Raw genomic sequence first — 17,893 nt, forward strand, 5'->3', positions numbered from 1 at the left:
CTGTCATAACCGATTTGGGGTAAAAAGTAAGTTTTAATGTTATGATAATACACTAGGCTTAAAAGTTCTCGCATCATGAACCATTTGGCCTGTTTTCGCTGAACTTTAAGTGTAACGCACATTACATTTATAAGCACAATTTCAGGTGTGTTTTTGCTACGATGATAATCTTTTCAACGAAAATTCGGACGTTATGTTTTACAATATGAAAATATATGCCATGATGTGATGGACATATTTTTACGCGATTTTGACTAATGTTGCATTCGAATAGCCGAACAGTGAAAAGCACCGTGAATTTGTTTAATCTGAAATAATTTAAAATGTTTTTGAAGAATGACGACGCTTAAATAACTTGCGTTCATTGCTCCAGATTATATTTTGTGTTTGAGAATTCACTTAAACGAACTGTGTAAAAAACACTTGTGAATAACCTCATAAAATCTAACTCTTTGTCGAAATCTTGCAAATACCACGGAATATTTTTTCTTCAAATTGCTTGCAAAATTGTCTAATTTAAAACATTTAGGTTGATCAATACAGCATGTGCTGCTACAACTATGAAACAAAATAAACAAAGTGGTATTTTTCGGATTTCGCTAGCGCTCATAATGTTCTAACAACGGCTAAATCAAATATATAAGTATATAGTTAGATATATTCGTACAAATTCTAAAGTTGATCTTTATCAAACTCAATTTTAAGTAATAATATACCGGAAAGATTCAAGCTCATATTTACCAACAAGTTCGCGAAGTTGGCCATGGTTTGGCAAGCGATTTTCAGTTGTGGCCTGAAAACCGGAACTCATCCGTTATATCCTCACGGATGACATCTCAGGTTAACATCAGAAAACAGTGCGTTAAAATTTCATTTTGGGATGAATTTATTTGATGAAAATGAAATTTCACTGTCAGTATATTCCAATTCTTTCAATTGACTTTTGTTGCCATACTCAAATAAGATCCACTGGATTTATCGTCAATTGAATAATCATACTTAATCATTTGAAGTTTCAGTTGTTCCATTTCAAACGCCAGTGAGTCTACCTGTTTCGCTGTCTCAGCCGTCGGAAGTGAATAAGACATGAACATTAACACAATGATGGAAAATTATTCCGACTGGTTGTTATTTTAAGGAAAAAACTGAAAGCTGAGTTTCAATTGATGGAGCTACGGATGAAGAACTGAGTGCTGTCCAATCAGCGCATCAGTGAGCGGTATATGTATTGAGTATGAAGTACATCTTAGTCAACTGATCGTCACTTTGATAAAAGCAACTTTTGAACCGGGGTCCGGAGGATCGAGTGTTATATATCCGTGTGTATGCGAGAATATGTGATAAAAATATGCACTTAATTTTCTCTGGGATGGCAGAACCGATTTTCAAAGATCCTACTTTCCCATTGAATGTTAATAAATTTTCACTCTCGCACTCGTAGGCACTCGCACGTATGGCCTATTCTATGAACTATCGGAATCAATCTGAATGAATTTGTGTCAAAAATCTACCCTAATTCGATTCAAAAATTATCTTAATGCATAAAAGATGTTTTAATGAGACTGGTCAAATGCAAGTAAAACCTTAGCAAACCGCAAGGTGGATAAAAGTGGTTTTGCCTATCTCTATATAAAGATACTAGAATTGTTAGAAAAACCGACTATCGGCTGCAGCCTCGGAGACTCATAGTGTTCGACTCAGCTCTAAAATATCTAAATATGTCTGTGTGTATGTGTATGTATTTATTTTCTTGTGCACCTTTCAACGAATCTTTTTACCTCTTAATTTTCTCGAAGATAGCTGAGCCGATTACAAGAAACTTTCGTTTGAAAACTCGAATTGGACCTTTGATCAAGTTCGTTGATCAAATGGTTGAGATTTCTGGGTAAGGAGATATAATGGTATAAGTGACGTAACTGACATAACGCGTTGTTTTTCGTCGCTCAAATTTCACGAAGATGGCTGAAACGATATCTACAAATTTAGGTTCGTTTGAAAGCTAATATTGGACCCTTTATCAAGCTCGGAACTCCGCAGATATAATTATACGTATAAGTGACGTAACCGACAAATTGCGTTGGTTTTTTAACGCTCAATTTTCTCATAGATTTGATTTTGAATCAGAGATAGCTGAACCAATTTTGACAAGCTTCGGGTCATTTGAGAGATACTTGGATAATGATATAAGCGATATTGCATCCAGCTACTGTAAACAAATAACACTCAACGACCGACACAAGCGCTCACACATGCACTGATCATCATAATCCTGAATCGGATGAAAAATTCAGTACCTCGTTTTCATATGCATGGAAGGAAATTACCACAGAAAACAGACATTATTGAAAATCCTAACAAGGCATGTTCCATGCAGCTGTTTCAAAAATTTATCCAATTATATATTTAATATTATACACAGAAGTAGCAGGAGCGCAGGATTGTCTCACTTCTATGACAATCTCTGCCAATATAGCGAGCACAAACAAGCGCCCGAGAGCTGCGTCTGCTGGGTGACTTGAGACAAAAATAAAAATATTGACACTTCTCGGTTGATTTTTCAAAAGACAGAAGACAGAAGAAAGAAGACAGAAGACAGAAGACAGAAGACAGAAGACAGAAGACAGAAGACAGAAGACAGAAGACAGAAGACAGAAGACAGAAGACAGAAGACAGAAGACAGAAGACAGAAGACAGAAGACAGAAGACAGAAGACAAAAGACAGAAGACAGAAGACAGAAGACAGAAGACAGAAGACAGAAGACAGAAGACAGAAGACAGAAGACAGAAGACAGAAGACAGAAGACAGAAGACAGAAGACAGAAGACAGAAGACAGAAGACAGAAGACAGAAGACAGAAGACAGAAGACAGAAGACAGAAGACAGAAGACAGAAGACAGAAGACAGAAGACAGAAGACAGAAGAAAGAAGACAGAAGACAGAAGACAGAAGACAGAAGACAGAAGACAGAAGACAGAAGACAGAAGACAGAAGACAGAAGACAGAAGACAGAAGACAGAAGACAGAAGACAGAAGACAGAAGACAGAAGACAGAAGACAGAAGACAGAAGACAGAAGACAGAAGACAGAAGACAGAAGACAGAAGACAGAAGACAGAAGACAGAAGACAGAAGACAGAAGACAGAAGACAGAAGACAGAAGACAGAAGACAGAAGACAGAAGACAGAAGACAGAAGACAGAAGACAGAAGACAGAAGACAGAAGACAGAAGACAGAAGACAGAAGACAGAAGACAGAAGACAGAAGACAGAAGACAGAAGACAGAAGACAGAAGACAGAAGACAGAAGACAGAAGACAGAAGACAGAAGACAGAAGACAGAAGACAGAAGACAGAAGACAGAAGACAGAAGACAGAAGACAGAAGACAGAAGACAGAAGACAGAAGACAGAAGACAGAAGACAGAAGACAGAAGACAGAAGACAGAAGACAGAAGACAGAAGACAGAAGACAGAAGACAGAAGACAGAAGACAGAAGGCAGAAAACAAAATCGAAAAGCTAGAACACAGAAAAGATACAATATATTGCAGTATGTATTTTCATAAATAAAATAATGATTGTTTTGGGACCAAATTTCCAAACTACACTAGTTCAACATATGTACGTATTTGTCAATCATCAGTTTCACTTGCTAACTGAAACATCCAAATATTTCCACATTTTTTCTAAATAGTTACTTGAGTCTAGTATTAAAATTTCATGACTCTAAGCAAAAGTGAATACCACTCCAGGTCTTGTACCGCTATGCCGCTCCACTGCCTCCACAAAGACTTCGAAGGGATTTGAAAAAAAAGTTTCGAAAACGATGGCAACTCGCTTCGATTACGGAAAATACTGGAATCGGCTTTCGGTAGCCCTGGCGAAACACGAAAAATCGCATGATTCTGTGTAAGCCTTTGTACTACCTCGAGTCACCCGCGTACCACTACTCACTTCGAGGTTCGAGTGTGTCGTCATCAACCGGAATCCTCATTGTACCGCACCGATGTCGGACGCAGCGTTTTCCAGGTTTTTCCTTCATTCTACCCGTTCTGTTGTGTGTATGTACGTTTCCATAGTAAGCATCCGAGCGTTCTGCAGCCAATATCCCCTCCCCAGTGGCATGTGAGAACGACCGGGCGGTAAGCGACCAGGATGTGTTCGTCTGATTGGTATTGGCATTCGGTTTTTATGTTTCTTATAACATTGGGATTTGGGTGGGCGATGTTATAGCGAAGATAGCTAACTAGATGCTGTCCCCTCTCCAGCTGCGCCTGAATGGACAGTGAGCATATAAATATATATCAAAAGATAAGTACGTGGATTTATTTTTATTATTCCGGGCGTATTTTTCTTCGATTTTTACCATTTTTATGTGCAGCAGGGAAGTCCGCGGTCGTGATTTCCCCTGTCGATTCAGTATCATAGGATAGCACACTACCAATACTCAGCTCGCCACTGCCATTATGATGACATCCTCGCAGGGATACGTTCGGGGGAGGATAACCGCTGCCAGTGTATAGGCATCACGGCAAGCGACAGTTCGATTTCGGAACGGTAATTTCCAATTCGTGATTGGGCCGTAGTCCGCTGAATAACCCGACTTTGCCTGCCAGGGTCCTTTATGAAGTAAATATATTTGAGGATTAGGTTTTATCATTCTAATTCAGGCGGTGCGCTTTGTGATGGCTTTGCGGTGGTCGCTGGAATACGCGACATTCTATTGTGTGGAGTTGTTCAATCGAAGGCGGGATGTGGATGATGTGTAAATTATGTAGGTTTTTGATTGCTTTATACATTTATTCACTTGCTCTTAAGAGGTTAATTGATGATGGCAAATGAGGCATTTACTTGAACAAGAATACAACGATTTCGAATAGGCGTTTTTCAAACCCCCATTCAACATATAAAATTCTAAATTGGAGCAATTTGCTTCTAATTTCGAGTGGACAAATTATTGAAACACAGTTCTTATTGGAAGCTGCCTAACTAGAATAAATGGGGGTGTTTCCCGCGGACCCACACGGACCGAAGAATGCGGCCAACATGAATATTCACCAACGCCATATGGAAGACTCTCATGAAATATTCAGATCACCGGCCGATCACCACATGAAGGCTGGATCTGCCAAAGTCAACCACTGCGACCCAAATATGACATTACTTAATGATACAACCCTAGTTTTAAGTTAGTCGTAAATTTTAAATTAGTAAAAGCCCTTGGCATCTTAGAGCTTAAGCAGTGTGCCTTAAACATTATATTCTTGAATAAAAAAAAAAAAACTAGAATAAATTTTTGAACGATGTCGCTTTCCGCTATTTCGCACACAAAAAAAGAATAGGAGAAAATTTATCAAACATTCCCTCGTTTCTTTATCCGTCAGCCATGAACAAAACACAAAGCCTAATTTCGTCGTACATTTTCGGAGCTTTTCACCACATGTTTGGATAGATTTATATACGCGTGGAAAATGAAGCCGGTCCGACAACGAGACTCTTGGGTTATGGAAATGTAGAATAGAAACGGTAAACGAATTGGCAAACGAACCAGAACAGGGGTTTTCTCTACTCCTACAAAGGAAAAATAAAAAAAAAGGATATTTTTCTTGCAAAATTAATAGAAAATGTGTTCGCTTGTGTGCCTTGGCTTTGGATGCCCGCCGGTCAGGTCAGGTACGAAATCGAACAGTGAGGATTTCGAACTGCACGGACTTTAGACTAAGGAAGTCGTCCTTGCGGTAAAAGTTGGCCTGTAGTTGGCAGAATATATATTGAAATCGAAGATGTGGAAAAAGGTATTCTTCACTCCAAACAGGATTAGATTGAGCAGAACTAACCATTCTCTCCGGTTCTTGTTTCCCCAAAATGTACCACAACAGGAAAGACGCAAAAAGGGACCGTACGCAGGCAGGCACAATAGACAAAGCAAAGAAAAGGAAAGTGTTGAATGGAGTAGAAAAGTGAAATCTATATGTTTTGAATAGGATAATCAGGCTAAGCTCCAGCGTAAGCCTTTCACTCTAAATGGATCGGTGAAAGTTAAAGGATTGGAAGAAATCGATGATAACTAGATATGGGCGGTCAGCAGTTCCATGAAATGCACAAAGACCTGACATTTGTAGCGTTGCTTGGGGTGGACAATGACTAGTGGTATCAAACAGCTTTGTGTTTTTCCATGAAGGTCTGAAATGAGTAAGACGCACCCTTCTAACAAACAAACCATCAGGCGGGTTTAAGCTGGTACAGCGAAATTCTTTATTATATGGCTGGATGTTCTTGCTGGAAGGCGCCGGGTCCTCAAAACCCATTTTGGCCTTATTAACAGCAATTATATGAAAGCTATCTGATAATCAAATTCGGATCTACTGTAAGTCTACCCGCATACACTGGTAATGCCTTGAACTGATGGTGGCTTCAAACATACATACATACATACATACATACCTGAACCGAATATATTCATTAATAAATTCTTTCAAGCGGGATATTTCGAAACGACACCTACATTACTTTTTTGTAAATTTTAAGTGTTACGAACCGTTACACCCGTCTCTTTTTCGAAAGTTATAGGTGTTACGAAGCGTTATTTTTTTGTAGGCGTTTCATTTTGAAGGTAAAGGTGTTATGCGGCGTTACATGCGTTACTTGTTCGTAAATTAGATGTGTCACGTTACATTGACGTTACATGCGTTATGTTTTAGAAATAAGACGCTCGGAAGTGTTACTTGCGTTACTTTTTCATGATTAATAGCAAGTAAGTTATAGGCGTTTTTAAGCGTTACATGCGTTACTTTTTTGTAAGCTATTGGTGTTGCATGTGTTACTTTTCTAAGGTTAAAAGTTTATGAGACGTTCCATACGTTACTTTTTTGTAATTTATAAGCGTTACTTTCTTGTAAGTTATAGGCGTTATGCTTTACACGCATTACTTTTTGTAAGTTATAGTCGTTAGATGCGTTACTTTTTCAATGGGTTTAGGTTTGAGGTGGCGTTACTTTTATTTGTAAATTATAAGCGTTACATGCGTTACTTATTTACGAGTTATAGGTGTTACGAATTATTACATGGGTTACTTTTTCTTCAGTTATAGGTGTTACGAAGCGTTACACGCGTTCCTTTTTGTAAGTTGTAGGTGTTACGGAGCATTGCATGCTTTTTATTTTTGTAAGTTATAAGCATTACACACGCTACTCATTTTCATTACATGTGTTACTTTTTTATAAGTTATAGGTAATATGAAGCATTACTTGCGTTACATTTCGTAATTCATAGGCGTTGCATACGCTATTTCTTTGAAACTGAGGCGTTACAAAACGTTACATGCGTTTCATTTTCATTGCTATTAGGCGTTAGATGCGTTCTATTCTGTAAGTTATAGGCGATATGAACTGTTGCATGCGTTACTTTTTGGCAGGTAATGGGTGTTACGAAACGTTAAATGCGTTAGTTTTTGAAAACTATAGGCGTTACTTGCGTAGCTTTTTTGAGGTGTTCTACATTTAATGTGTTAGTGACGATTCAAACTTTTCTTTGCGCTCGTTTGTTACGAAGTTTGCACTGCAAACGGTTCACGAAATTAATAACTTTTACCTGCGATGTGCATATTCCAACAGTTGATTAATTCTTATAACTCTTTTGTATACATTTATAGCCATTAAAAGGACCGATTTGTAGAATTTCTTCCATCGTTTTTCACTTTCCGTCGTGTTTTGCTCCAATGCAAATGACCAGCAGTTGATGTAACCGCCCTTATTTGAAGTGAAACTCAAACTGCGAATTGCACACGAAATAAACTTCGCTGTAATTATCCCCATATTAGAGCAAGCACTGCGTGATCTGCGAACGATTTTCTAATAGAAAAACTACAAGGATCAGCCCCAAGGGGTTGTTCGAGCCATTGATGTGGAACAAGGCAACCAACCAATTTGATCTACAATCAAACAGTTCAATCAATCGTCACACTTTTGAATTCGCAAATGCACGAGAGTGCTTAGATTTAACTTTATTATGGAATAAAACCGAACACGCGAACCCAGAATGTAGACTTTATTTGTCGTGATTTATATTTGTTTTGTAGCCGACGAAATTTCACCAATAGCAAAAATGTTTGCAATTATATATAGCACACGATATAGATATCGATATTTAAGCTTGCGATACGGATATCGATATTTAAGCTTCTCTTCGCCAAGCTTGTGTTCAAATTTTGTATGCAAGCAGTTATTTTTATAGCGTTTCTCTACCATACCAACTATTCTGCGATTTCGGTTGAAGCGATAATTTTTTTCTTATTATCAATCGAGTTCATCTTATATAAATTGGAAATTCATCTTATGCACTCCAAATTTACCCTGGAGTAGTTGTCAATTTCTCAGGCGAAACGACTTAACATGAAATTTCATCCGAACTTGCATGACACAAGATCAAAGCACACCAATTAAAGCTTCTAATCTTTTTATGGCACTTCTTGTCTTGCTGTTTAGCAACAACCTACCTCTAGCATGCTACACGAAGGACTGAAACGTTAGCTATAATTTTGCTTATATTTATAGATTCGCGTGCTTCCAGCAGTTTCCCTTTTGCATCGATTGACCAATCAGAGCAATGCTTTCCCTTTGATATATCGCTTACTCCTTCAAAACCGTCGACTATGGCAGGGAAATCCGGTATGCCGAAGATTTTTTGCAGACAAAATATTACACTGCTAGCTATAAATCAACATTTCAATGATATACAATTAAAAATACATGACTATGAACATTCAAATCAATACGTAGAAATATTTCCAATCAAATGGTGACATAATATTAATAATTGATACAAAATTGACTGAACTGTAATTGTTCAAAACCTGACCACATTTCTACGTGTATTTTTCTTGAGTTTCTAACTTGCACCCCTATATAGAAAACAAAAATGTGTTCCACATTAACAGAAGTCAAATAGCGTAGTAATTGTTAGCGAAAAATTGTGGAGGCTCCAAAAAGGACCAAATAATTAAGTCACTTCGAAGCTCCACAATATTGATGTCATTTCTCTCAAATGCACAACGCAGGAACAGTAGAATATTCTTTATCGAAAGTGAAATCCGGAACCGAATTCTTGATTCTGTATCTGAATTTGAATTCTGAACCTGTCTCTATATTCAGGAACTCAATTCATGATACTGGAACTGGAACAGAGCTCTGAACTTGAACTTCAACCAAAATGAGCAAAAAATAGGTATAGAGCGAGAAGACTAGTGTTTGATTAACAGAGAAGATGTTTGGATGTATGGTCGTATGTATGACCGGTCGGGAGACGACCAGAATGTAGACCATGTTCGATGTACGTTCTATCATGCCTAACCGTGTTTAGAGCTGTGTCTATCACAAAGTTCAGGGTGGCGAAATGGCAGTACGTATGCACGTAATGCATAAAAACGCAGGTTCGAGTCCTGTCTCTGAGCGTATCTTTTTCCAAAAAATCATCTTTTCTGTTCAGTTTGTCATTCATTTAGCTTCTCCAATATGTATATGTTATCCCTCAGTCATTGCAAACACCAAAATGAGGTGTTTATTATTATTATACCCGGTTTTAACCTAGTTACGGTCATTCACCGGGAAATGAGGTGCTTAAGATGACTTGCTTTACTTTATCAAGTATTAATCTTTTATGCCTATCTAGATGGTAACTCGAAAATTAAATGTCCCTTACTGCATCAAAACTATTATTGGGCAGGTGTGAGAAAGGCAAACAACCGTCATGAGTTTTCCTATCAAACATTTCAGAATACTTTATTTTCTGAATTATTTTTGATTATGTAATGAAACTAAAAATTTATAATAAATTGATGATGGTATTGGTGATACTTTAGATACAACGAGAGATATTCACGATCAAAAACTTATCACTCGCTCAGAAGGTAAATTTGGAAAAATCGCCCCATAGGAAAATAAGAAGTATTCACATCAAAATCAATCAAAATTACTTAAGTAAAGTTTTTCGTTTTAGAATTATAATGTTTTGAAAATATCGATCTTGCTTTTACAGTCCTCGACTATTGAAAAAACCATAATTTTTTAATCATTAACCATTTTATCCAGTCTATAATTTACTGGGAAAATGTGAATGCAAAATAAAATTGGATTTTAGTGGTCAGAAACGCCGTTTTAGGGGAGACTGGGGCTAAACAGAAAAGCTTAAACATTCTGTAAATAAGCAATTATTTCGTTCCACTGGTTCAGTTTGTGAGCGCGCTTTCATGTGACAGGTAGACGTCACTTAGCTGGATGACACTGAGTTAATTCAGTTTGGCGTCAACCGTGTTCATGTTAAACGTTTTCATTGTTATTATAATTTTTGATGTTTTGGTATATGCAAGTTTTGTGCGTCGGTCTAATTAGTATTTTTAGAAGTTCGTGTTGTGCTGAATTCAGTAATTATTGAGTGTTTTCGATTACGTTAAAAAAAGGTAAAAAATATTATTGCGTCTCGAAAATGTATCGTCTGTGCGGGGCTAAACCAGATAAAAAGTGGGGCTAAAGCGCACACGTATTTTTCAACTAGAAATTGTTTATAGGCTCTTGAAACATACCAAAATTCTGATATCTAGTGATGGAAAAATAATGATCAGAAAAAGTTCATTTCATTATCACTCGCGAGAAATAAGTTCAAGAGATTTTCTAAAAAAAACTCAGTTCCTGAAAATATCTCTTCCGAGATTTTCATTCATAAAACAAGCATCCACAAAACTCTGAATCTCCTAGTTCACGAGTGATTGTTTGTGTCAATGAAATTTGATGACGAATTTTCACTCAAAGAAATATCGCTAAAGAGATTGAAAGGAAGACGAGTCTCCGATGGTATTTCGATGCTGAATTTCCATTACGCTTCAGTTTGACATCAAAGTGATTCATGCAAGATTTTTTTTGTGAAAATAATAATCAATAAATAATCATCAAGAAATTATTTCTGATGAATAAATTCGGAACTGAGATATAATAACTGCGATATTTGCCGTGCACGTAGAGTGGTCAACATAAAAAACAATGTAGTGATTATAGCAGCGAAAAACTGTTTCAATTAAAACGAGTTGATTACACTGCACTATTTAGGTTAAACTCAATAAAATGCTATTTAGCATGAATTCAATTTATAGAAGTTACTGGAACGCAGCATTTTGCATTTCACGAACATGCAGTAGGCGAAGTGTTTGAATTGGCGTAGCGATAACCTGCGCTCCGGTTAATTCTGCGTATGATATTTAAACTAAATCAGGTAGCATTTATTACTCAGTTGCATAATATGATTTGTGATTGATTTTCTATTGATGTTACCATTATAACTTATATTAAATATCGCTGAATAAATTTTAAATATATCACCACTATTCAAGGAAGGGAATAATCGTATCTATTTTCACTCGGCTAGCACTCATAGACACGTTTCTACCTGATGCGAGTCACTCGATTTTATTCGTGCATAAGTGTGCTTCTGCCGAACACCCGATTGCCTCAAGTAACACCCGATCGGCAAAGCGCAATAGTTAATTCTCTCGCATTTATTCTCTCTTTCATTCGTTATGGAGCGCTGCCATTTGAATTCTGCTTAGTACATGTTCGGTTTTAATCCGAACCAATGATGAGTTAACTCGCTCGGCAATCCGAATATTTGCAAGTATTTTGAATCGTGATTCAAGACGATCCATTCTTTTAACGCTCTGGAGTATAATGAAGGCAGGCGCAAAATAATTGTATCCGTGGGGTGATTTCACGAGCCGACGGGAAGTTTAAGTGCATTTTTGATTCATGCTGCAAATATGTGAAAAAAGTTGTTATTTTCTAAATTAAAGCGACATTATTTGCAGTTTTCACGATGTTGTTTCTAGTGGCCCGCTCACCTAGAAAATTTATGATATCGTATTTTCAGGTGATTGTAGTATCTTGATTTGCTATATTTCAGTAGAGGCTTGACAGTTGCCGAAAGGAACTAACATTTTCAACTGAAAACCTATTTTCTATGAACATTATATTTTCACATATATCTTTACTTTTCGATCCAGAATCGATAACATATGACAAACGGCTCTCCTCATCAAAATCGAATGTTTTGGAATACAGCTCTCAACGAGCCCATAAGAGTTTTTGATTTTTAGTAGTACTATCTACCCTTATATTATAGCTTCGTGTAGGTTTTTTTGGGGCTGGAAAAGTGCTGTATTCACTTACAAGTTCGACACAAATGTTTATACAAGTCAAACAAGTAGCCAAAATTCATTATATTGTTCAAGGTATTGTAGTTTCCATTACGAATACGATAACATGTGGGCGGGTGCCAATTTTATTACAATTATTTTCAATCGATAAATATTTTGATAAATAAGAAATCATAAATGCAAAATTGGAAAATCAGTCTTACAATTCTTTCGGAGATATTCCCTTTGCGCGTTTTCTCGAAACCGTTAGGGAACACACGATAACAATAAAACTACTGGACCAAACTGGATATTTTGCTTTTCCCTATAGAGAGGTAAAAGAATTGCTGCAAAATCCGACCTCGGAGTCCCATTTTTCAGAAATGGTTGAACCGATTTCCGCAAACATCCCGTTTGAAAGCTACTAACAGATATTGAGTGGGGGGTAATATAAATATAACACATATCGAAAAAAATAGAAATAATTCTTTATAATAACGCATGCGCTATCCAAAATAATAAACATTTCAACTGTTGTTGTTTATAAATCAGCGAAAACATTCTGTTAACAATATTATTCCTTGTATCTCAAACCCTGAATCGTGATTTTTTAATAGTCTAAAATTATTAATATAACCGCTTGGTGTATGTTAGTCCCATCAGCACCCAATAAATTAAAATTCGATGAACATAGAGTAGTTCCCAATTTTCGTCTAATATGTCAATTATGGTGTTGTTTAAGTGAAACTAAATTTGTCCTCTGGGGTATCAGAGGAGGAATCACGTACGGTGATCAAGCGGTGATCACCAGAAATTTAGAAATCACAGAAGGTGATCGTGTATCACCAGTCTGGTGATTGGGTAATGGGGCAATAATTTTTTTATAATATGACTAAGGAAATAAAGTTTTCCAACCAAACTGTTTCCTATTCAAACTAATTTATTTCAGTGTCTTTTTATCGAAAACTTCGAAAACTAAACTGAATAGAATGTCGTAATCATTCAAGAATTCAATGAAACTCAAAAAAGTATCAGACAAGAAGTGATGATCCATAAACTCGAACGTAATAATAAAATCATAATCATTCAAAAACATTCTTACTATTATCAGTCATGCAGAGATTCTCACTGAAAAATGCTGAAATTCAATATGGTGGGTGATGTATTGAAAATCAATTTAAATCTGATCTTAATATGCCACTCTGTGATTAAAAACAATTATAATGACAATAATATAACTTCAATCACGAAGCATGTTTCATGCAGAGTAAATTGCAGGTACATTTTTTATGCAGGTTTAAAAAAATATGTCACTATTGCTTGCATTTCATACACCGAAGTAATAGGAGCGGAGAATTTGGCTGAAGTGAACACAAACAAGCGCTTAAACCAGCCCGGTGGAAGAGTGCTGTAGCAAGTGTTATCGTAGCCAACAGGCTTCCCAGTAGAGGGCTGGTTCAAGTGCTGCGCACAAATATTTGCACTCTTGTTACTTCTATACACAAAATTCATGTTAAATAGCGTTTAATAAGGGTAATAAAGTTACTTAGACCATGAGATTTAATCAACCCTAGAATTAAAACAAAATCCTTTGTCTCTATAATCAATATTCAGAATGTATTGTTTTTTCGCTGTATCCTATTGCGCATATTGCTATTGCGTACTGGACTTCCGGCATCTAAATATCATCATCTGCTAGTGCAAATCGCTGCATGGCTGATAATAGTGAGAATGATCATTCATAATCATGTGTGTATTTAAATAATATTACTGTAGTGATATTGAAAGGAAAGAAATTTTCCCCATACTTAGCGGAGGTGGACTAGGTGATAATTGTGCAGCACTGATCAGCACCCAATATCAATCTCAGAAAATCAAAAAAATTTCGTTAACATTATAATGCAAACACTGGTGGTATGAAGATTTTTCGAAGGAAGGTTTTCCCAGTGTCACTTGTTTGATCTTCCTGAAATGAGTCAGAATATGCATTGATTGATATGATTAACAGAAATGCATAAACTGTTGCTTGAGAAGATTGAGCAAGCAACAAAGGGAACAACTGCTTTGGAATATTATGCCTATTGGGAGGTTTTACATGAAGATACAGTTATGATTATTTTCAGATTTCCAAAACAAACTTATATGAAATGCACCATCACACCACTAGGTGTACCGAATCAGCATGCCTTGCAATAACGCGGATTATGTGAAACTTTATGCATAAGCGCACTGGCCGTTTCAACAGTTTGCTGGAATCATTCGAACTGTTCAGTTACAATGATGAAGCTCTACTTTACTTGAAAATCATTCCAAAGTGAAGTCGATGATCGGCGGACAAATTTGTTAGAGTTGGAACTAATTGATTTCCTCATTCGTCAACTAACAATCTCATCTTATTTGTCTTAAAAGACCTAATTCACTCTGACTAGAATAGCACATCAAACTTGTAACATGTTAACATAACTGACAATGTAACGATCATCATAATGCACATTGCCCTTCAAGCAAAACCTTATATTCAGCCGACCGAACTCATCATGCAATCTTGCCATAGCCAGTTTTTTTTTCACCCTACCCTACAACAGATCGTTTCGATCTAACTCCTGCTGAATATATCCAGTCACACTTGTCAATCGTTCGGATTTTCGATTGCACACGAACAGTTGGTTCATTTTTACGAACGAACATAATCGCTTCCGATGATGTTCGCTGGCACTCTTTAACTCATGCATTGGCAATTGGGTTCGTGTTTCAAAAATTTGCGATTTTCAATTCTCTCATTCTCCACCATCGCACGCAGTATGATACCGAACGAGTTTGAGTGACTCTGTTATGTATTATTGAGTACGCAATGGAACGATGATGCATAGTGAAAGATGATCGTGTGTATTCAGGGTGATGATTGATTTTTCCCGTCCTTGCCACTATTGACCCACTTATTAACAGAGCATCAATTTGCAAGTGCTAAAAATTTTGCTTTTTTCGTTTCATTGAGATATAACGGCTATGGGAATTCATATCCTAAAAATCATCTGTTCGAGAATCATATCAGACTTTTCACAACTGATTTTGTGCCACGTGAGATCAGTTTCAGTGAGAATCGCGTTTGCAATTAATAGTGAACTCTTCCTCAGTGAGTTTTCTGAAAAATGATTTGTTTGTCTGAAAATCAATTGCTCCAAATTTCAGTTGCTATTTTTCCCAATTACAAAGTGGGAATTGTAGCTGAAGGTTGAAGCTACACAGTGGCATAAATAACTTGAGTGCAAATCTAGCTGTAGAATTAAAGTCTCTTATTTTTACTGGTCCTGTTTAATGGATCTGTGTAACCTGCAATTAGTGACCTCTGGGTTACGATTCAATTTATCAGATCTGAGTCGATTTGAACTGGATTTGTCAATTTTCACATAACTAGGCATAAATTGATGTTAAGACAGCTCCACAGGCCGTAATCTAAACAATTTTAATCTTCATTTAATCATTAATCTTATGCAAAAGGTAGCAAAAACAACGTTAGAAAAATTAAAATGGAATTTCCCGTTGCAAACCATTCGCTGACGAACTTCTGAACTAAGCCTTAGTTCGAAGAGGACTATGAAACCCACTCACTCAAGGACAACATCACACAGTAAACAACAGATTTCTTAATCTTCTTATTGCTTTTCGTTGCGTTGACATAACACAACTAATATACAGATTCCTCAGCGAAAGTCTGAAATTTATTCCTGCAGGAAGCAACCACACATAATAAATGTCACCAACGTCGGAAGCCAACCGGATCCTTCCCACATGCCGGCATGAAGAGCACCGCTCTTATCCTTCAAAGCAGACGTGCCCGAACGTAAATAATGTCCTACTTACGAATGGCCTAAGAAAACAGTCTCCAATCTGACCCTTCGCCGATAGCATATAGGTGTACTAAATCAAAACCAGCTTCCTTGGTCATCAGGCATCCGAATAAATCATCTAGCCAACAGCGCACAAGTGAGGGTCGACTTAGCATAAAGAGACGAGCTCCGGGAGTGGGGGAAATAGTTTCCTCTATAGTCCCTTTTGTCGCTTCAGGAATTCCTTCTTTCACACAAAGGACGAATGAGTTAATGCTACCCCGCTAACGGATTTGGTCATCTACATTATGTGTTCCGGATTGAACTTTGAATTTTTGAATACGAAATTGGCCCGTTCATGAGCATAGTGGGGGCAATGGGAAAGACTAGTAGGGCGACGATAGTGGCAACGTCCAGAACGCCGCACCGATGCCGTCGTCCGACCGACAAAAGGATTTTGTGATCTTTCTCAAACCCTTTTTGACATGAGCCAGAAATAGGGGTTGACATGGTCGAGAAATCAGAGCAATTAATATTCCTGATGCTTAAATCCCTTTTCGTTCAGCAGAGCAAACCAAGCCATTTTCAATGTGTTTAAGACTTCAAGTGATGCCTCTCGGAAAGGGAATTAGGCCTCTCAACCTTATGACAAAAGTACGTACGAAACAGAGATGATGGAGGAAAATCAACGTCTTGGGAATTCTTTGAACCTTACGCGACTAGATTCGATTGGGATTTTCTCGTTCTTGGTAATTGTCTACTAATGAGTAATGGTTCTTCCGAACCTGCGCATCAACTATCTCATTCTACTCTTCTCAGTATCTTATCAGCTCCAAGCCATAGGTGTACCGACCTGTCCAGGAACAAACCGGATGTTATCGTTCGGAGAGGCCAAAACGCCAGATTTCTTAATGCGATGATAAACTTAAAGTACGGTCAAGTTAGTTTAGTCACGAATAAATTTATTATTATTAATTTTATTCAATTAAGTTTCTCGTCGGTTGACTCGTTCTTGCCGGTGATGTGCCACTCGGAAGGAATGAAAACCCCACCCAACCCACACGCCTCAGACGGCTATGAGACAACGAGGCTATGAGGCTGAAAAAGTTTGCGTACCGGTCGACAAAGTCAGTGTACCTATGGAAAACGTTTTCTAATATGAACCCAAAATTAGAAGTTCCGAAACAACGGGTTCGTAGTCCGTTCTCAAAAATGAATAGATTAATATCCATCTTGAGGAAAGGTGACAGCATCCTTTCCCGAGATAATATCTTGGTTTTACTTTGGGACGATTTACGGATGCTTGTTACCATGGTAAAAATATTACGGAAAATCAGAACCATGTGCTACTTTGAGGTTGAACAGGAACTATGCGTTATCGTGAAATTCACCACAATAAATTATAATTGGATTCGTTTGATCGAGACTGTATTTTGGATAATAAACAACTGTCAACTGTTACTGATAGTAGAACATCTGAAACCAAATTTAGATTATTGGAATTCTACGCAGCCACTTAATATTACTTCACATATTTGTGCGTTTAATTTAAAAAAAGGCGGGTGGGTAATGTAAGAGACATGATCACATTAACGAGAAAACACATCAAATGTCTGACGCCAATGGTATATCCAGAAGTAACTATAACACATTCAAACCAATACACGGAATACATTTTTCTCGAACGCAAGCAGCTTTCGAAGCTTGTCTTACGTGTCTAATTTGATCTTTTTTTATTTCCATTGTAATGGTTTTAACCTTAAGGTCATTCGCCTCTTCGTCCCAGAAAAATTTTCTGACCCTATGTGCGGGTTGGGATCGAACCAATGTGGGCTGTGTAAAAGACATAGACTAACCCATCACGCTATACCCGTCCTCCTTGGGGCAGCAGGGA

Source organism: Malaya genurostris, chromosome 2 (assembly GCF_030247185.1).
Source record: "Malaya genurostris strain Urasoe2022 chromosome 2, Malgen_1.1, whole genome shotgun sequence".
Taxonomy (NCBI): Eukaryota; Metazoa; Arthropoda; class Insecta; order Diptera; family Culicidae; genus Malaya; species Malaya genurostris.